The following is a 21,967-nucleotide window of genomic DNA, read 5'->3' as shown; positions in this document are numbered from 1 at the left end:
TCTACTGCATTTCTGCATTTCTGGTCCCTTGTAGTAATACAGATAGCAACATTTTTGGTTTTGAGGGAATTTTGCTCATTTTCGTTCACTCATTTTGTTATTATTTATGTATTTATTTCTTTACTATCTGGCCTGATTATTTGCATAGACCCAGAGGCCAGCTACAGATTATCCTATCCTGTGGCCCACTGCTTAATTTGCAAAACAATAAGTGCCAGGGCCCAAATATTTTCTAGCAGGCGTGGCACTGTGGGGTGGGCAACCCCTTACCACTGTCACCACCATCCACTGCTTCCCCCCACAGTGTTATCGTATTCGGGGTTAAACCTACAACTCCCACTGGCTCATTGGGGTTGATGGATGCACTAACTATGGCAGACATGTGATTTACAAATACCAGTAAACATCACATAAAATAACATAGCACATATTAGTTGTATCTTGAAATGAGACACATTTTTAACCGATTCTTTCAACACACATCATCTTTAGACATTTGCTAAGATTGTGTAGATGACACGTGGAAGTTATGGACCGTCTAGCCACAGAAAATATAGCAAACATGCCCCCCCCCCCTACAATAAATAGTTGGGAAAATGCCAGCAAAGCCATTACCGAGCTGTGGAACTTTCCTGCCAATCACAGCATCAAGATCTGCCTGTGTAGGTTGTCACTATTAATAGGTACTCCATCTCAGAAATGGCCAGTTCCCTGGCATTGCTGCTGTATTCGTACTTCTGGCTGCCCTGTTGTAGCCAACCCAACCCGGGTGTGGCACTGCTGCCATTTATTACAGTAGCAGAGATGCACCAATGTCATTCAGCGCCTCAATATCTCTGGGTTGTATGTGCGCTTTACAAATGAAATAAATAAATAAATGCAGGCTGACTGGAGCGGTGTGTTGGCATGGCCAGCATTGACACCTTGCAACTAATTGCTATTCCTAAACATGTATGACTATAACTGCCGCGCAAGCATGGGTCATCGGGTTCAGGAATTACATTGAGCTGCCCCAGGACGCAAGCACCGGTGCACGCTGTCGTTGCCTTTTGTGAGACTATGGGCCTCATTGTGCGGTAGGCGGTAGGCATGGCGCTATTAGCGCCATGGCTACCCCCTTACCGCATTCTGGGTCTGGGTTCTTGAAATAGGGACTTACCGGGTCATTCCAACCTTGGAGGACCCGATAAATTCCCATTCGAGCCCCCATAGGGCTCAATGGGAATGGGGATGGAGCTAATAACGGTACTGCAATTTGCGGTACCGTTATAAGCTCTCAAGTCCCTTAACGGGTCCCTTCCATAACGCCTGGTAAAACAAGGCGTTGAGGAAAGGACCCGCTAAGGGACCTCGGAATAGGGTGGTAAGATAATCCCTTACCGCCTACCGTGTAATGAGGCCCTATGACTGACAGTTACAATAATCACCTTGCCAAAACACTACTTCATAATCTCAACTAAGAGTAGGACAATAAGTGGCCCCATGCAAACAACCCCACAACTTAAGCACTGCTAGAGCCGCTTCTATGGTTTAGGAATCTTATGTTGTCCTGAGAATTGAAATACAATCTAGCAAGACATGGACATGGCACACAAACTTAAGAACATTTCACTCACATGGTGTCAGGCTCCAAGGTTTGACTCATTCGATTGGACCACACTATCACCCCTACACCTCGTCATCCACGTTTTTAAATGTCTGTTCTTAAGTGGGCCACACTAGGCCGTCAGGCTTAGCAGTGCTAGAATTACAATTCTGAACTTTGACCTACCGTACAAAAGATGGTAAGTCCTGATAAATAATGATAATGATGTGTTTATATGTATAGTGTATAGCGTCTTAATCCAAAGAGCTTTACAGAGCACATATTTACATACACTATCACCCAACCGAAATTGGTACTCATTTATCGACCTCTGATAGATGATAGGCTGAGTTGGCCTTGCCGGAATTCGAACCTGCGTCCTGCAGATCACACTCAGATCGCAGCAGTGAGCGCTCAACCCGCTGAGCTATCTTACCGGCAAGCCAGTGAAACCTCTAGAACTGGCAGGGCACAGCTAAATTCATACTCACAGGTTGGGCGGTGCACAACTGACCAAGTAAGAAAATTTGAAACAATATATCTGTAGGAGTTCATCCATAAAAAAAGTTTCAGGTGCAGCCAGGTGAAATCCCCTGAATATACGGCATAGCAAGTAGAACTGAGTTAGACAAAAGCCAGCGGTTGCCAACTTGTGCGTCTTATGGGACAAATCCCTGACAAATTCAATAGTCATTTTGCATTTCACTGGGAGGATAAAGAAATGAGCCCCCATTTCACAAATCAATAAATCAATAGCAAACTGCTATGCATATAACACAAACTTTACTGACATATACAACTCAGTGCATCGAATATGTAAATCACATGAATAAATGTCACACATCTGTGAATCAGCACCGATGTGTGGCTTACGTGTAAAATGATACACATGGTGTTAAACATAGACAGAAAAATGCACATAGACATGTTTCATCATTCGTTGAAAGGCCGCTACTAGCGGTCTATTGGTAATTCACATCTAATCAAAAAGCAGTTTAAATATGGAGTGTCCAATATACATTATGTCAAACGCAGACACATCCAAATCGCGGACTTGTTTCAGAACAAACGAGGTCCTTTATCAAGGCAGTTAAACTGCTGATCTCAAAAGTTCATTAATATCTGAAAATCAAGAGATATAAGAACCCCATTATTCAAGTGAAAAAACGAGTATTACAATTTCATATTGACAATTCATTTAAAGTACAACCGTGTTGGTATATAACAAACACCAACCTTTTCGTTGGCAAAATCCCATCGTTTGGGTAGATCACCTGAGAACAGATATGGAAAATATTGGTAAACAACCCATAAAGTCATAGAAAAACATTAACCCCTAGTGCACACTCGGTCCAGGGCAAAGCACTCACCCAGAGTAATGCGATCTGCTCAGTATAGGCATTCTGAAAAGTTTGTCTCTTCAAAAACCCTTTCCGTGGTATCTGAAAGGCAAGAAGAAAATCATTGCCCCATCTGTGCTCTAATCCGCCATACTCAACTAAGGATCCTACCTGTATCAAAGGTATGTGATTCCTAAGGTGGACCACGCGACAACCGACTAGATAACCGGTCAGGTGTCCCGCGTCCGCATATGTAACAAAAGGTTGTTGCTAACGAGCATTTCTGGGTCAAAGGAGGTAGTGTCTGTCACAAGGGGCGACCATATTGGAGTAGCTAACGTATCCCGTAAAGTGGCATGAAACGCTATATTATTGGCTATATTTCCAGCGGAGCTCCAGGGGAAATCACAGGAGAGCTATCACGCGTCTAGGCTAGAAGTGTGATTCACACTGTAAAGCTATATCGAGAAGCAGCTCAGACCGTATGGGATGCAACCTCAGCATGTGCAGAGATCACATTGTGCACCACGAATGTCTACCACAATTACAAACTCTTAGCATAAATAGGCGAATAATAACGCTGGCAAGGGAGCCAAGGAGGTAGAAGGCAGAGGAGCCGGGGTGGTAGAAGAAGGAGGTGGGATTGTTAGTTAATGCAGATCTGGCAACCTTAAAGGATACCCACCTGTAACTGCAATGTAACGTAACCCTTATTGACCGCTTTCAATTGCAACTGTAACCAGATCTAACTTATGCGCCCGTATGCCCCTGGGCCTGGCTGCGCTTTATAAATAAATAAATACAAATACAAATACGAGGTGGCTAGGCTAAAGGGTTTTCTCATGGCTATGATCACTTAATGGCCACTAATAAACAGGAAATGAGGGCCATGTTGAGGGTTGTAAAATAATCTAACACTCTACAACAAGAGACATTTAACATAATCTCTAAAATTGCTTCAAAATATAAAAACTGTTCCAAGGGACAGAGATCTAGGCTTCAGAATCAGGATTCACAATCCATGGTGGATTGTATGATGCAAAATAATGCGGGTAGATTTTGGTCCCTAGTCAACGCAGCAAAAGACTATAGAAAGGCGGTGCAGTTAAAAACAGTGCAAGAATCGGATTGGGTAGCATACTTTAAATCTTTGTACTCAACTGACAATGCAGATGAAAGTGTGTTTGACCATGTTAAAATAGAAAAGACTATACAGGAGGTTATAGATTTTTCGATCCAAAGAATCAGGGATATCATAATAAGATCAAGTGATTCTAGGGACCCCAGCCCCAACAAGTTGTCAAATAAACTATTTAAAGAAAATCCATTGTGTTGGGCATCTATTTTGTCTTTCTTATTTGATGACATAAGTAACAGGGATAGATTTCTAGCTGCTTGGAGGATCTCCTATATAGTTCCCGTCTATAAATATGGTTTACGCTCTGATCCGAGGAACTACCATCCTATATCTTTACTCGAGGCTGATAGTAAAATCTATGCAGCTATACTCCATAGTCATCTGTAAGAATAATCAATAGGGCTCCTGGTGACAGCCCTGTTCTACCTAGGTAGGTAAACATTAAAGCACACAAATGAACAGGGTCAAGGAACCAAAACAACACACACACTCCTGTAGTGAATGCATGCATTTTTAGTGATGATTGTTATCAGTAACACAATTCATTGTCATCACAGTATAATGATTTTACAGATCAAGTAAAAACACATGGAAACTCGATTTACAAAAGGAGGAAAGGTCATCAAATGATGAAAGTGATTCTCAACCAAGGACAATCCCTTGGGTAAATGTTTAGACAACAAGTACAAGCCCTGAAACCATAGAAGGAACACATGAGTAATACAACAAACAGTACAAAGTGCTACCACGCACAACAAGTGGTCAGTGGATGGATTCAAACACAGGATTGAAAAGTCAACACAACTGTGTTTTGGCCAGGAACGGCTTCAGTGGTAGCCAGTATTTAAAGGCCTTCTTCAGGACGGAGTGGTAGTGAGAACAGGGTTTTCCCGTAAATTCTGTCAAGAAAATAAGACAGAGATACCAGTCAGGGTGGTGTGTGGGGTTCCAAAGTTAGAATTCACTAATTTTCAAAACACAGTTAATTTGTAGATAATTAGGGGGTGTCTCTTGGCGGAGAAACAAAGCAACCCTTACCGTTTCCAAATGCAACTGTGTTAAAATTATTACACTGTGATGACAATGAATTGCGTTACTGATAACAATCATCACTCAAAATGTGTGAATTCACTACAGGAGTGTGTGTGTGTTGTTTTGGTTCCTTGACCCTGTTCATTTGTGTGCTTTAATGCTCAATATATCTTAGTCAGGCTTCTGACTTGGGTGATAGAAATTTGTTGTGGGCCAAATAAAGTAAATGGAGTATCTCACACGGGCTGTTAAAAACAAACAATGAGTCTTCATGAGTCTACAGTCCTCGAGGTCAGACTTGATTTGTCCCAAGAAATTCCTGCCAAGAACGGTTTAAGGCAAAGGTGCATTCTGGCCCGTTGTCTTTTTAACTTATATGTATCTGACATATGCGATATATAGAACCTCCATCTTTTATTCCCCTCAAAATAGGTCATTTACACATTTTTTTTAGCATTTGCTGATGATTTTTTTTTTATTAGATTGTTCAGTTGTTGGTTTGCAGCAATTATTGAATTCTTTTGAAAATTTTGTTAATAAAAATCATTTAAAGATTAATGTTTTGAAAACAAATATTTAGAATTTTGCTCTGAACAGAGCCAAGATAAAGGGGAACTGGTTCCTGGGGTGTGCAATGTTGCAAAAGATGCTGGAATTGAAGTATTTGGGATTCCAAATTCCAGCTTCACCAAATCAGGGTAAACTGAGAGTTTCCTTTCCGCAGAAAATTGAATCATTTATCTCCCAAATGTGTTTCATAAGAAATAGGTATTGTAAATTTACAATTGCGCCCATCGTAAAAATTCTATGTTGGCTCAGTATTGCTGAAATTGACTTACTTTGTTATAATTTATCCAAGTTGGGCTGACAACTACTTGCCTATCCTAGAAAGCCGTCTTGGGAGAAAAGTACTGGGGATTCCTAATTAAGAACCTGCAACTGCAATTCTTTTTTACTTAGGCCTGTGTAACATTACAAGTACAGTGAGATTGAAAAAAAATGTGTCTTTTATCGTAAATTATTTGTACCATGTATGAATTCTTTATATGTGGAATTTTCTCGATTGCTGAATAAGAATGAAGTACAACCGCTGATGGGTTTTAGTACAGCATGCAATCTTATACTGTGTGACTTGGGTCTCTCTCAACAGGCCCTAGTGACTAATCCACAGAGGGTAAAAAAAGGTTTGAAACTTCATGACTGTTGTATACTAACAGACAGATTCCACCAACAGAGGAGTCTAAGGCATCTGTCACATGAACACAAGGCCATGGGGAATTGGCACTACATTGGAAACTATTTCCCCTTTGAGAAATTGAGGCATGAATGTATCCGATTTCGCTGGATCTTATTAAAGACATGGGAAGTCCTGCGGAAATACAAATTGGTGAAGGAAAATTGTATGTATTGTCGATTCTGTCAGGACTCAGGCACAGTGAAATCTCTAGAACACTTGGTCATGACTTGCCCGCAGCTGGCTGGCAAACGGGACGTTTATTTAGCCAAATGTAGGAGTTGGATGTCGAGACATAATAAGGAGATCTTCTTGAAGAACTGTCTGAGGGGCTCTCCACTTTCTTTAGTGGTGGCAATCATGGAGTTTATTCAATACTTGGGATTGGAAGTGGGGGGTGGAGGAAAAAGAAATGTGAGTGACACAAGTTAATCAAATGTTTTGATGAGATTTATTTTAATTTTTTATATGAATTGGTCTTAATTGATGAATTTGTTTTAGATTTTATATGATGAATTCTGTGGTCTTCCAATATTTTTGTAATGTGTTTTCTTGATTGTTAAAGTTAAAAGGTTTTTTAGCCAATAAACAAATAAAATAAAAAATAACTAAAAAGGTTGCTAACACCTAAATGATATATAGGTATACATGTTCCTTTAGGCAATCCCTACGCCCAATAGGATTTACAATTTGCAACAAAGGATGACATTGTAGCTGACGCATTGAAGTATAAGGCCTTTGTATAACTGAAATAGTGAAGAAAGTGAGTGAACTGCTATTTGTTTGTTCACCAGATTCCCCTCCTTTATTTGATCTGATAATAAATTAGTACTTTGCCATATTCTTTGAGTCTGTCTGGTTATTTTGGTCTGAGATTGTTTATTGGTAATTTAATATGACACTTGGAACGCTCAAGCTGCTACTTCACAGAAGACTTGGATTTATAATGGGAAATTCCCAGAGGACGAGTTCCAAAATGCAAAGGAAAATCCTGGACTTGACTAGTATATTTCTAATTAAATGGGGATTGTCATCACGTGTGGAGGAGCTCCATCTTATACAAATCAAATTTACTTAGAGTTCAGTCAAATTGCTATTAAAATCTAAATGTTTGTGAATGTTATTTGATGTTGTTCTCCCTGTGGAAAAAAAAACAATGAAGTCTATAGCAAATAACTGCTCATGGGACACACACCTAGTCAGCAAATTCCTATTTTTGGAGAAGAAAATGAGGGGAAGAAAATTGATTACACTGGCCACCTAAGCTCAATTATCATTCATTTGCTACCACCCTCTTTTACTGGGATACTAAAAGAAGCTGCTAGAAAGAATGTAGCCGAACCAAATTAGAGCAGGACGTGTAGTGACTGAAGTGCCACAGTGTCTCGTGGCACCAAGGCAAATGTACCTGCTGCTAGTGGCAGAAAAGGGTAATCTCATGGCCATGGTATATATGAATACAACCGTTTTGGCATACGTGAGCCAAAGCAGAGTGGCATGTTCCTGAAAATGAATTGAGAAAAATACATGATTTGAGGAAAGATTAGGGCCCTATGGATGGGGTCTGTATTAGTATTGATATTGATATTTTATTTCTATCGTGCTGGTAAACAAGTGTTTCAGAGCACGACAAGGCAAGGGAGGGGAACAGGGGAGAACAAAACAGCAATCTTACTAGGCCCAGTGACATTGAGAATGCACAAGTGCATGGGAGAGGGGGAGGGGAAAAGTGCATGGAAGAAGGGAAGAAGTGGAAAGTGCAAAGCAAAGGAGAAACAGATAAATAATAATACATAAATAAATAATAAAGGCAACAAACAGTGGTAATGCAGCCAGCAATTTGCAAGTGCTAGGTTTAAGGCAGCAGACAGGGTAGGTCTGATAAGTGCAGGAAGAAAAAGGGGGGCTGTATGGGCACAGATACAGACCCCAGTGCAAGGGGTGGCCCAGAGGCAGTGTGGGAGGGTGGAAGGGTGAGAAGTTACCTGGGACTGGAGGACAAAGGGTGGCCAGGTGCACAGTGCCAAGAGAGAACAGATCAGCAGGGGAGAGGGGGAGCGAAGGCAGAAGAAAAGAGGAAGATCCTGAGGTGCTTCTGGAACCAGAGATGGTTCTCCTCAAGTTTTAGAGTGGCAAGGAGGCTATTTCAGAGGGAGGCCCCAGCCGAACACAGAGGTCTACCCCCATCTAGTTTTTTTGAGAAACAACTGACCCTGAGGGAGTTAGAGGTAGAGGAGCGAAGAGCTTGAGAGGGGAGGTATTTGCGGAGGGATAGCTGAAGGTATTTTGGACCCAGGCCCCAGAAAGCCTTGTGGACAATGCAGAGAGTTTTGAATTCAATCCTTGCTTCCACTGAAAGCCAATGGAGATATTTCAGAGCTGGAGAGATAGGATTGTAGGGCTTGAGGCCAAGGACAAGTCTCGCAGTCCTGTTCTGGATTAGTTGCAGAGGGCGGAGAGTAGAGGCAGGTAGATTTAGAAAGAGCCTGTTACAATAGTCCAACCTAGAGAGAACCAGAGCTTGGGATACCAAGAGCTTCTGGGGGAAGGAGAGGAAAGGCAAAGTACCTCTGAGGAGGTGCAGTAGGAAGTTTGACTTTTTAGAGACCTCAGAGATGTGGGTGAAGAAGGAAAGGGTGGAGTCAAAGATGACCCTGAGGTTCTTAGCCTCGCAGGTGGGGGTAGGAGGAGGGCCAAGGGAAGCTGGCCAGAGAGTAAGGGGAAAGAATGGTGAAAGTGTGCTGGTGAGGAGGATCTCCGTTTTGCTGGAATTCAGACAAAGATTATTGGCGGCACACGAATCTTGAATGGCAGTTAGGCAATCAGAGATGAGAGAGGGAGAGAAGGTGGCCGAGGGTGGCCTGAAAATGAGTTGAGTGCCATCAGAGTAGCACTGAAAATTTGAGTAGAAAATAGCAATGCAGTGGGCGAGAGTTGCCAGGTATTGGTTGAAAAGCAAGGGCAAGTGGTTAGACCCCTGGAGAACCCCACAGGTAGAGAGGAAGATATATGATAGGAAGGACCCAAGTTGGACCTGAGAGGGTCGATCAGAGATGAAAGAGGTCAGCCAGGCCAGAGCCTGATCAGTGATTCCCAGGTTTTCACAGAGACAGTTGAGAAGGATGGTATGGTTGACCGTGTCAAAGGCAGAAGAGAGATTGAGGAGGATGAGGAGAGAGGGAATGTTAGAGTCAAGGTTGGAGAGCAGATCTTCACGGATGTTCAGGAGAGCAGTTTCTGTGCTTCTGGAAGCTCTGAAGCCAGACTGGTGGTCATGGAGACAGCCAACAGAATTGGAATGAAGGTTAAGCTGAGATGGCCAACTTCTCCAAGAGTTTGCCCAGAAAGGGAGTAATGGAAATTGGGTGATAGTTAGCTGGACAAGAAGGATCAGCTGTGGGTTTCTTGAGAAGAGGATGCACAAGGGAGTGCTTCAGAGGGGAGGGGAAGAATCCTGAGGCAAAGGAGTGGTGCGAAAATCAGCAAGGGCCGGATCGAGGGTGTCAATGTAGTCCTTGATGGTTTTAGAGGAACAGGGATGAACCTGTTTTGACGAGTCTTCATAGATCGGACTTGTCTAGCGACCTCGTCAGGGGATAAAAGAGGAAAGGACGAGAAGGATGGTGAGGGGGTGACTAAAGGAGGGTCAGCAAGCACAGATGGAGAGGGGAGAGAAGGGGTGGGGTGGAGAGGGTGGACATGATGTCCTGGGTTTTTTAAATGAAGTGAGAGGCAAGGGCATTGCAAAGAGCCTGGAAGGCAACAGGAGGTTTAGAGACTGCAGCAGGGTTGGCCAGCTCCTTGCAGATTGTAACGAGTTCAGCGAGTTGTTAGATGGTGGTGAGACACGTGCATGAATGTGGACTCTCTTCCTGGTAAGGACAGACAGTCGGTATTGCCTTTGTAGCAGGTGACAGGCCAGTTTGTCAGAGGATGAACAAGAAGCCCTCCATTTCCTCTCAGCCGCCCTACACTTACGTTTAAATGTAGCTTGGTCAGAGTCATGCCAGGAATTGCACTTGGATTTGTACTTCAAAGGGATCCTCATGACAGGAACAAGAGCATCAAGAGTATCAGAAATTGAAGAGTAGAACAGAGACAGGGCTGTGTCAGTATGTGAGACAGCCAGAGGTGGAGGGGGGGAGAGAATGTGGCGGTAAAAAGCCTGAACTGACACACGCTTCATGGGCGGGATGTCCGAGAAGGTATGTGGCAGTGTTGGGGTAGGCTTGGATTGGGGGGGAAGAGAGGGAGAGAGAAGAGGAGAGGAGGGAGTGATCGCTCCAGGAGAGAGGAGTGGTCAGAGGGATGGAGAGGGGGAGGTCAGAGGAGATCAAGACATCGAGTGTGTGCCTTGCAGAGTGAGTCGGGCCAGAGGGGAGGATGGACAGGGAGAGCGAGTCACAGAGGTCACAGAAGAGTATAGAGGAGGAACAAGGAGAGTCTAAATGTGTATAAAGGTCACCAAGGAGGAGGAGTTGAGTGGTAGAGGCCAGGAGGGAGGAGGACATGTCCGCCCACTCACAGAGAAATTAGGTGATTTGACCAGGAGGCTGGTAGATGGTAGCCACAGTAAGAGAATGGGTAGGCGAGAGATAAAGCCTACAGACAAGGCATTCAAAAGAGGAGTAGGTTTGAGTGGGAATGATAGAGGCAGGAATCCACTCAGGAAAGATCAGGGCTTCCCCCCCCACCAGACCGGGAGGATCTGGGTGCGGAGAGGATCTTGTAGCCATCAAGGAGTAGAGTGTCAAAGCTCATGACAGAGCTACCCGTGAACCATGTCTCAGTGAGACCAAGGACATCAAGGTCTAGTTCTTCAAGGAGGTGGCAGATGTCAGAGGAGTGTTTGACAGCAGAGCGAGAGTTGAGAGTGGCAATATGAAGAAGGTTGCCAGCCTTAAAGACCTTCTGGGGAAGGTTCAGATCAGAGGTATGCCCTGCGGAGGACAACGAGCCCTAGGAGGGGCAGAGGAGGAGGAAGAGAGAGAGGGCAAGTTAGCCAAGGGGGGGGAGAGGAGAGGACAGCAGGAGATGAGAGGAAATTGATGAGGTGAGGGAAGTGCCTATCAAAGAGGAGGAGATTGGCCTGAGGGCCTTGTACCATGACAGTGCCATTTAGGTAGACATTAATGATGACTTTAGAGGAGTCGTAGGAAGCCATGAGAACTTCCCAGCGAGTGCCACCATTAATGGGAGAGGAGGAGATAAGACAGAGATTATATGAGGAGTCCATAGATCCGGCAAAGGAATGACAAAGAGGATGTCTGTGAGGGTCTGTCTAGAGGAAGCATTGAAGTAGGTGTCGACGATAGGAAGACCAGGGTTAGAGGCCAAAATATCCTTTTTGAACTTCTTCCTACCAGACTTAGTGAGAAGGGAAGGCTAGTCAATGGAGAAGCAGTTGGAAAAGATAGGAGAAACAGAATGCGCCATGGGGGTATAAGTGTAGAGAGGATGGAGAAACTTGGGCAGTCTAAGGCAGGTAGGTGTTGGACAAAAGAGAGTGGTGATGTCACTGGGCCGGCAAGTTACAGAGAAGCATCAGTATACAAGCAAATACATAGAATTTCACAATGGACAGCAACAAAGCACAAACAGCAAGATTTTACTTTTTAGCACAAAGCAAAAACTCCAAGATTTGACTTTCCAATCAGGGAATCAGATGTTAGGAAAGGGTTTTAGGAAGCACTGTGCATCGGGAAGAAAACATGGGAGTAACAAGCAGAAAGATCAGTGATAGTCAAAGGTGGTACGAGTGAGACCATAAGGAGGGAACTAACCCTTAGTTCTGGAGGAGGAAAAGTCAAGGCAGTCCTGATTGCTTAGAGGAGTGAGGTGGCAGCATCATTGTAGTTAAGGTCCCTAATTGGATGAAAGAAAACACTCAGCAACCAATGGGAGTGCAGCACAGGGAGAGGTGGTTCAGCACAGCCTGCCTACACAACAAAGAAAACCATGGCGGCCATCTTGGAAGGGCCAAAAAACAGTCAAATAAGCAGGCAATAGTGGGATAACTTGTGCTTTCAGAATAGCAAGACAGCTCCAGGTATTAAAAAGCTCATAAAATGGCAGAAAGATGAAAATGCCAAATAAAAAAGTCCTTTCCAACAATGTTATGCAAATTTCGTTTTTTTTTCTTCTTTTTTTTCAGGTTCAATAATTCCCCTGGAGGTGCAGTAATGCACAGAAAGTGCACCTACCTAATGGAATGGTCAGCAGCCAGGCACAACCTCCACAACTCTGTAACTTGTACCTCTCCAGATTGGTATTATTAGTATACTTATTGAGCGCAGACCTAGCTTTGGGAAGCAATGGAGCACTTTACAATCATAGGAGGAAGAACATGGTGACGGAAGCAGAGCTATAAGGAAGCGTGGAGCGGGAAGTTTGGTAGAAAGGGCTCCACAAGCAATCAGGGAGGGAACAGTGAGGAGCACATCACCCAGTCTCAGGGAGGGACTGTGAAATGTGCCAGGGCCTGGGTGTGCATGCACCTTGCACCTAAGCAACTGCAGGAGAAGAGACTCTATGGTGCCAAGCCAACCCCCAGAATTTTCACCACGTGTAAGGGCAATTGCGCTGGAAGGCCGGCTGTGTATAATAGTGTGCCCTTTCTCCTGGTCTGGTTCTGGTTCCCCTATCCCTTCTCTTCCTGCTTCCTCAACGGTTTTACATTATCCCATACCTAGGGAACATGTCTCCTCTGCTCCCCTCCTCCTCACTGTCTTCTCTCAACGCTTTGATCACACCCTTTACCATGTTAACTCTCATGTCGGGTTGCCCGTCACTCTCAGCATTTCATTGGCTAGACCTGCTCTCCTCCAACATCTCCTTTGCACTTCCTTCACCCTGCTTTATAGTTCTCTTCACCCCCTACTAAGATCTTGCTCCCTCTTCTCCACATTATGCTCCACTCTCCACTCCCCAAGTGGCCCGCTCCTCCATGGCCATCACTGTTCTCCGTACTACAAACCCTTCTCTACTCTTTCCTCACATCTGCCTTTCTCCCGCCTCCTATCCACTTCAGCACCTCCTCCTCCTCTCAGAACTCCTTTTGCTGTAAAACACGCTCATTGCACTAAGCTCCCTCAAAATGCCCACAGTCTCTGGAATTTGGTCTTATGTAGGGTCCTGGGCTCTCCTGCGGGGACTGCCCCAACCCACCTACCTTCAGATGTAGGCATTTTCATTTTCTTTTCTGTAATTGGTTACTGATCAGTTGCCCATGGCTCTCCCCCAACTTAGGATATTCTGTCATCCCCTATGGGAAAGTGTGGACCAAGAAGTGGTGTACTGAGTGGAGAGGTAGGGGGCTAAGCTGCCCGCCCTGTGGTTATTTTAAGAGCCAGACCTGGACACTTGCCAGTGGGACACCTCCCTTTCGGCACCTCAATGAAGGTGCCCAACGTTAAAGATGTTGCACTGGCAGGACAATGTGTGCAGAGCAATTCCTGCTCAGCACACTCATTGTCCTCGCAGCAGGCCATCTTACCTTTTACGAACGAGAGAGGTTTCCCGCTAGCAGGACAATGTCCCAAGGAGCTCCGAGCAGCAGAAGGGCTCCCACGTTGCTCTGTGTCAACAGAGCATTACAATGTGAGCCATTAAGCACTAATGGGAGAGGAGTGTACATTATTAGCAGGGGCTTGTGTCCCTTTAGACATGTGAATGGTCAGAAGTGAGAAGGGTGCATAATGTTGCACGCTTTATGAAATAATGACTATGCTTGGCTTTAAAACCCGAGGGGGCTTTGTTAGGTTCACATTAATTTGCATGAGGCTATTGGGACTTTGCATGAAGGATATGGAGAATAAAACAAAAGCCATACTCTTGTTGTTCAACATATTTCTATGACAATGTATATGGTTAGTTTACTATGAAAGGCTAGTTTATTATGCAATGTGGTTTGCTTCCAAGGCATTGTTATGAATAAAGTATTATTTAAGCACATGAAATGCAATGTGCAATGTGCAAAACCTTAATAAATAGCAATATCAACTGAACCTGGGAATATGTGCTCAGTTGCTTAAATTGTCCACATTCTGGTTTCACCATTTAACCAAAGTGTGTGATCTTGGGCAAATCCTTTAGTCACACTGTCTTGTTTGTAGCCCTGTAAGTGATTCTAATTCACTTCATAGCTTTATGTTAATATATCATGTGATTATAAAAAAAAAGCTTGATGACTATAGAGTTGCTCCATATATAATAGTAGTGCAATTTAGGTATTTTGCACCACAAAGTTATTTGCCACTTTGTTTACTTATGGCAACTTATTCTAAAGTCACTTCCATGATGTCTACAAGTATCAAAGACTGATGATACTCCTGGCAATGTCCTGTTCTGTGAAGTCACTTCTATTGGTGCAATCTGTATGCAAATTAGGAGGTTTGCATATATTTTGCCCCAGAGCAAATGGACAGAGTTCTTATAGATGAGTTTCCTGCATCTGTAACGAACCTGCGTTGTATATTGTTTTTGTTCTGTGTTAAAATGCCATCTGCTGGGTGGGTGCTTAGGGGAGCATGAATGAGACCCCGCAGAATATTGCTCGCACTGCATTTGGGAGGTAGCAGCACTTTTCTGTGGTTGCCCCCTCCTCCCCCCGCTCTTGCAATGCTGGATACTCACCTGTGGGCTTTACATGAGTCATCTGTAATCTTGCTATTTCAGACAACACATAGGCAGGTGCTCTATCTTCCTTCCTTATCTCGTCAGGTACAATGAAGCCAGTCTATAACTCCTGAGCATTGTTGCTCGCCCCAAGCAATCCCTGCCTCTCTTACACTGATTTTGCACTTCTCCATTCCCTGCACTGCCCAAAGTGATCCCTCTGATTTAAAGGGCGCAGGCTCATCTTTCCTGCCCCATGATTCTGATATTTTTAAACTCTGCACAAAGGGCAAGTCCTAAAATAAAGGTGGGTTGACTCATTAATATACCACTTGAATGTGGCATCACCAGAAATTAGCATATCAAGGTGCCCTTGGAAAAAAGTGGAGGGACACCTGAAAAAAGTGGAGGGACTCCGTCCACCTGCTTGTACCCTCGACTTGAGTCTCTGCCTGATTTGGTCAATACAGGCAAAAGAGAGAGTTCCTCATTTCCAGCACTGATTTGGACTTTGTGGTTCCCTTTAAGGGACAGAGTGACAGTTTTTTTTTGTGACCTGCCCATGAGATGTGGGGTGAGCCTCCCTGAGCAGTCCCGGTGCCCTAGCAATGCTTAACGGGAGATAGCACCTGGCCTCCATACCTACTGAACCACAGGAGCCAGCCACAGGACAATGTCACACATGCCCGACTGAGGAAGTATGCTCTCCCACTGATCATCCAAGCAATAAAAGAAGAGTATATCTGGGAGAGGCTGGTATCCAGTGATTTTACAGAGATTTTTTTATCCAAGGTATTTTTTAATGAAACATTTTTACAAAAAAAACAGAATGTATGTATATATATATATATATATACACATACATATTCAGTATATGTATACATATATATATATATTCAGTGAAAAAACTTTGTTACAGGGACGTTATGGTTAAGTTGCACTACTTAAAATCTATGAAATTCAGTGAAAAAACATTGTTAAAGGGATGTTATGATGAATTAGTTGGAGGTACATGATGGTGGCGCGAGTTATGGTTGCTTAGCTTACCATAACTGGCGAATGTCTGGGGTTTTTCGGTTTTACTTAAAACCATAACGCCCCTTTAACAATGTTTTTTCACTGAATTTCATATGTTTTCAGTAGCGTAACTTAACCATGACGTCCCTTTAACAAAGTTTTTTGACTGAATTTCATAGGTTTTTAGTAGCGCAACTTAACTATAACATCCTCTTAAAAATATTTTTTCACTGAATATAGATATAGATATCATTAATTTGATAGGTTTTTAGTAGGATTCCCTTAGTTTACATACATGTACCATACAACATATTGAACCCCCTGTCCTACGCTAGTGTTTCTGATGACCACGGACTGTGCGCATGTCCGCGGATGGACTCGGCCAACATCAACACTATCCAAAAAACAGGGGGCATCTTACATTGTTGTATCATGCAATAAACACACTAAACATGGTCAAACTACAGTATGTAAATAAATTACTTTCAAAAAGAAATACAAAAGTGCAAACTGCATATATGTAACACACCAACAGTCCAATTAGATAGTTTATAAACATAATGGGACATACCAAAATAAATGTCATATACCTCCACCTCAATTACCTCACTAATGCTTTATTCAGAAACTACACAACAAATATCAACAGCACACGTACATAGCAGTAAAACGGAAACTAAAAACAAACTGGTTAGTACACTATATTAATTGCTATATTTATAAACTTTCTGTAGAACAATACACTAAAAAATAATATCTTTTGTTTTACACAGAAATGTCTAGTACTTTGTAATGGCTAGAAGAAATGTGTCCTCAAGACGAAATGAGTGAAAACAGTGATACTAATGAGACACAGCACTATTCTAAATAATTTAATTAATAAACATTATTTTATGTGTACCTAACACATTTGTTTTTTTAACAGAACATACAGAAAATAAGAAAAATACTAAAACAGACACTTTGGAAAATCATCTGCAGCGTTTAGAGCAAAACAATTATCAATTAATGACCAATTTCGTTATTTTGAAAAAACTTTGTAGAAAACCATATCATGCAAAAAATTAAATATTACTGTCCGACATGTACCTGTACTCCTTCTCCATGTCCCAGCAGCCAGCCATCCCCACAAGTCCCCATTACCAAAAACGTTATGATGAGACTTCAATCCCTTCCTCCCTACCATCCAACACATAGAAACCACTAATTTGTCTGTATTTGTATCAATTTCTGCTTCCCCCTCTCTTTCATCATTTCTATATTTTTATACAATAATAAAATATTATCTGGGTAATTCATGGAATTTCACACAAAAGTGGCGCACACGGCTGGCGCACAGTGTCCCCGTGCGATACACTCCACCAGCCGCGTGCGATAAAATCCTTTTCATCGCACAGCGTATTCATGGATTTTAGCCTCAAAAACCAGCCGTGGCGCAGAGTGGCGCAGCGACCCTGCAGCAGCGCCAGTTACGCCCCCAAGAACGTCCTCGCGCAAGGAAAAGCCTTCAAAATTCCCAAATCATCGCAAAGGGCTGCGCTAACCCTGGACCAGTTCACAGGGCAGCCAAACAGCAAACGCCAAGCGGGGAACGTGTATTTCAGTGGTTCGCGGGAAGTTTCACACGCGATTGTCCTGGGTACGTGTACATCAGGGGTGCGCGGGAAGTAACACCCGCGATTCCATCAGGGCACGTGTATTCCAGGGGTGCGCGGGAAGTATCACATGCAAAATCAGCATGGTACGTGTATTTCAGGGGTGCGCGGGAAATATCACACGCGATTCCATCAGGGTACGTGTATTTCAGTGGTGCGTGGGAAGTATCACATGCAAAATCAGCAGGGTACGTGCATTTCAGGGGTGCGCGGGAAGTATCACACGCAATTCCATCAGGGTACGTGTATTTCAGTGGTGCGCGGGAAGTATCACACGCAAAATCAGCAGGGTACATGCATTTCAGGGGTCTGCGGGAAGTATCACACGCGATTCCATCGGTGTACATGTATTCCAGGGGTGCGCGGAAAGTATCACACGCAAAATCAGCAGGGTACATGCATTTCAGGGGTGCGCGGGAAGTATCACACGCGATTCCATCAGGGTACGTGTATTTCAGTGGTGCGCGGGAAGTATCACACGCAAAATCAGCAGGGTACGTGCATTTCAGGTGTGCGCGGGAAGTATCACACGCGATTCCATCAGGGCACGTGTATTTCAGGGGTGCATGGGGAGCACTACACGTGAATTGCCTGTGTGGGTGCTCCCAGGGGTTCCCTCTACACCCTTCACGGCCCCTTCAGGCGGCCCACACCACAGGGGACTCCCCTGTACATGTCCAACAGGCAGCCCATCCACCATGCCCCCAAGAAACACCCACATGTCACCTTGCACTACTGCCCACCAACGCATGTCCCCCTGCACCACCACCCCCCTGCACTTTGGTGCACCCTCCACCAGGCCTCCACTCATGTCCCCCTGCAGCCCCACCCCCCAGCATCCAGGGGCACCCTCCACCAGGCCCCCACTCATGTCCCCCTGCACCCCCACCCCCCAGAATCCAGGGGCACCCTCCACCAGGCCCCCACTCATGTCTCCCAGCACCCCCACCCCCCAGCACTGTGGGGCACCCTCCACCAGGCCCCCACTCATGTCTCCCAGCACCCCCACCCCACAGCATTGTGGGGCACCCTCCACCAGGCCCCCACTCATGCCTCCCTGAACCCCCACCCCCCACCAGTCAGGGGCACCCTCCACCAGGCCCCCAATCATGTCCAACTCATGTCTCCCTGCACCCCCACCCCCCTGCATCCAGGGGCACCCTCCACCAGGCCCCCACTCATGTCTCCCAGCACCCCCACCCCCCAGCATCCAGGGGCACCCTCCACCAGGCCCCCACTCATGTCTCCCTGCACCCCCACCCCCCACCAGTCAGGGGCACCCTCCACCAGGCCCCCACTCTTGTCCAACTCATGTCTCCCAGAACCCCCACCCCCCTGCATCCAGGGGCACCCTCCACCAGGCCCCCACTCATGTCCCCCTGCGCCCCCACCCCCGAGCACTGTGGGGCACCCTCCACCAGGCCCCCACTCATGTCTCCCTGCACCCCCACCCCCCAGCATCCAGGGGCACCCTCCACCAGGCCCCCACTCATGCCTCCTTGCACCCCCACCAGTCAGGGGCACCCTCCACCAGGCCCCCACTCATGTCCAACTCATGTCTCCCTGCACCCCCAACCTCCTGCATCCAGGGGCACCCTCCACCAGGCCCCCACTCATGTCCCCCTGCACCCCCACCCCCCAGCATCCAGGGGCACCCTCCACCAGGCCCCCACTCATGTCTCACTGCACACCCACCCCCCACCAGTCAGGGGCACCCTCCATCAGGCCCCCACTCATGTCCAACTCATGTCTCCCAGCACCCCCACCCCCTAGCATCCAGGGGCACTCTCCACCAGGCCCCCACTCATGTCCCCCTGCACCCCCACCCCCCAGCATCCAGGGGCACCCTCCACCAGGCCCCCACTCATGTCTCCCAGCACCCCCACACCCCAGCACTGTGGGACACCCTCCACCAGGCCCCCATCCATGTCTCCCAGCACCCCCACCCCCCAGCACTGTTGGGCACTCTCCACCAGGCCCCCACTCATGTCCCCCTGCACCCCCACCCCCCACCAGTCAGGGGCACCCTCCACCAGGCTCCCACTCATGTCCCCATGCACCCCCACCCCCCAGCACTGTGGGGCACCCTCCACCAAGCCCCTGCTCATGTCTCCCAGCACCCCCACCCCCCTGCATCCAGGAGCACCCTCCACCAGGCCCCCACTATGTCCCCTTACACCCCCACCACCCAGCAGTGCAGGGCACCCTCCACCAGGCCCCCACTCATGTCCCCATGCACCCCCACCCCCCAGCACTGTGGGGCACCCTCCACCAGGCCCCTGCTCATGTCTCCCAGCACCCCCACCCCCCTGCATCCAGGAGCACCCTCCACCAGGCCCCCACTCATGTCCCCCTGCACCCCCACCCCCCACCAGTCAGGGGCACCCTCCACCAGGCCCCCACTCATGTCCCCATGCACCCCCACCCCCCAGCACTGTGGGGCACCCTCCACCAGGCCCCTGCTCATGTCTCCCAGCACCCCCACCCCCTAGCATCCAGGGGCACCCTCCACCAGGCCCCCACTCATGTCTCCCTGCAACCCCACCCCCTAGCATCCAGGGGCACCCTTCACCAGGGCCCCACTCATGTCCAACTCATGTCTCCCAGCACCCCCACCCCCCAGCACTGTGGGACACCCTCCACCAGGCCCCCACTCATGTCCCACTCATGTCCCCCTGCACCCCCACCCCCCAGCACTGTGGTGCACCTGCCAGCAGGCCCCCACTCATGTCCAACTCATGTCCCCCAGCACCACCACCCCCCAGCACTGTGGGCACCCTCCACCAGGCCCCCACACATGTCCCCCAGCCAACATGTCATCACAATCTAGATTCCTGGCCCTTATGGTCAGACTCCAAATGCCAAACACCCACCCGAGTATTGCATCCACCCACTTAGAAATGGCAATTACATGATAGAACCCCAATTGCAAGTTTGGAAATGAACACGTGTCCCTCACATACACCCAATGGGTGTCAGTGAATGTCAAAACCCATATCATGATATGCATGAAACCAATGAGATGAAACTACACATTGAAGTTTGAAGAAAAAATATGTATTAAAAGCAACATAAATTGAATCAAAAATAAACAAACAAAAATGGGAATTAAAAAAAAAACAGCATGTCCGTGAAATAATGCAAAACCACAAATCATAATCCAAAGGAAAGGTGTCCAAAGTCACAGTCCACAAAAGTAAATCCAATTGAAAATTAAAATCGAAAACCATTGCTCCATGGGTAAATCATAAAAAAAATGAAAATCCAACATGCAACTATATACAGATAAACAATCCAGGGTCCATGATCCCAACAGAAGAAATGAAACCTATCTAATAACACTACCTAATAAAAAAAACTATATACAAAAATGTGGCCCATTGTCCAAAAGGTCCAAAAAAAAATGTAAAACCAAAGGAAACCTAACACTAACTACAGAACTATTTACAAGGGCAGCAGGGTAGTCTGTCGGCTCACTTCGGGATGTTCCGGGCCAGGGCATCATCAAACTCCTGCTCAATGTCCCGGAGGCGGTCCTCCTCCATGGCCCCGAGGGTCCGCAGGGCCGTCAACATGTTCACCTCCAACTCCCTGCGGATTGCCTTGAGGCACTCGGCCCGCCTCAGGACCCTCCGCATGGAGTTCTCTGCCCTGACCATCGTGAGCCGTGCCTCTTCCGCCCGCTGCCACTCCGCATCTATGGCGTGGCCCAACTGCTGCCACACGGAAGACACTTATCGTCTTGGGTCCTCCTGCCCTCCGGCCGATGCCTGCCTCTCCGATGTCGAAGACCCTGAGCCATCATGGCTCCCACCTCGTTGCTGCTGCTGCTGTGCCTCTGCCCATGCACTGCCTCCTGCTGCCTGCACATCCTCCACTGGCTGGGGTGCAGTCCTTGATGTGGCCACCCCTGCTGGACGTCCAACTCCCGACTGTGGCAGGGATGCCTCCTCCACCAGCCTGGCCGCACCGTCAGAGACAGCTCCACAGGGCACCCAGGTGACTAATGGGTGGGAAGATGGCACGGAGGACGACTGGCGCATAGGGGGTTCAGTTGAGGAGGGGGTCTGAGCAAGCCCCATCAAACAGAGGAATCCGACCTGGGTGACCTGTCCCAGTAGGCTGACGCGGTCAACGAGCCATTCGAGATGACGTGCAGTCTCCTCATGAAAAGACTGCAGCTCACCTCGCATGGCCCGTTGACGCAACACCACACCAGTCAGGACAGGCTCAACCCGAAACCAGATAGCCACGTCCGCAGGCAGAGGAAGGCCAGTTGTTGTGAGCTCATCCCCTGCCTGAAACCAGGTCTGGACGTAGGCATCCCTGCTGGTGCAAGATGATGCAGTG

Source organism: Ambystoma mexicanum, chromosome 11 (genome assembly GCF_040938575.1).
Source record: "Ambystoma mexicanum isolate Mex_15411 chromosome 11, UKY_AmexF1_1, whole genome shotgun sequence".
Classification (NCBI taxonomy): Eukaryota; Metazoa; Chordata; class Amphibia; order Caudata; family Ambystomatidae; genus Ambystoma; species Ambystoma mexicanum.
The sequence above is the reverse complement of the archived record's forward strand: the minus strand, read 5'-3'. Positions refer to the sequence as shown.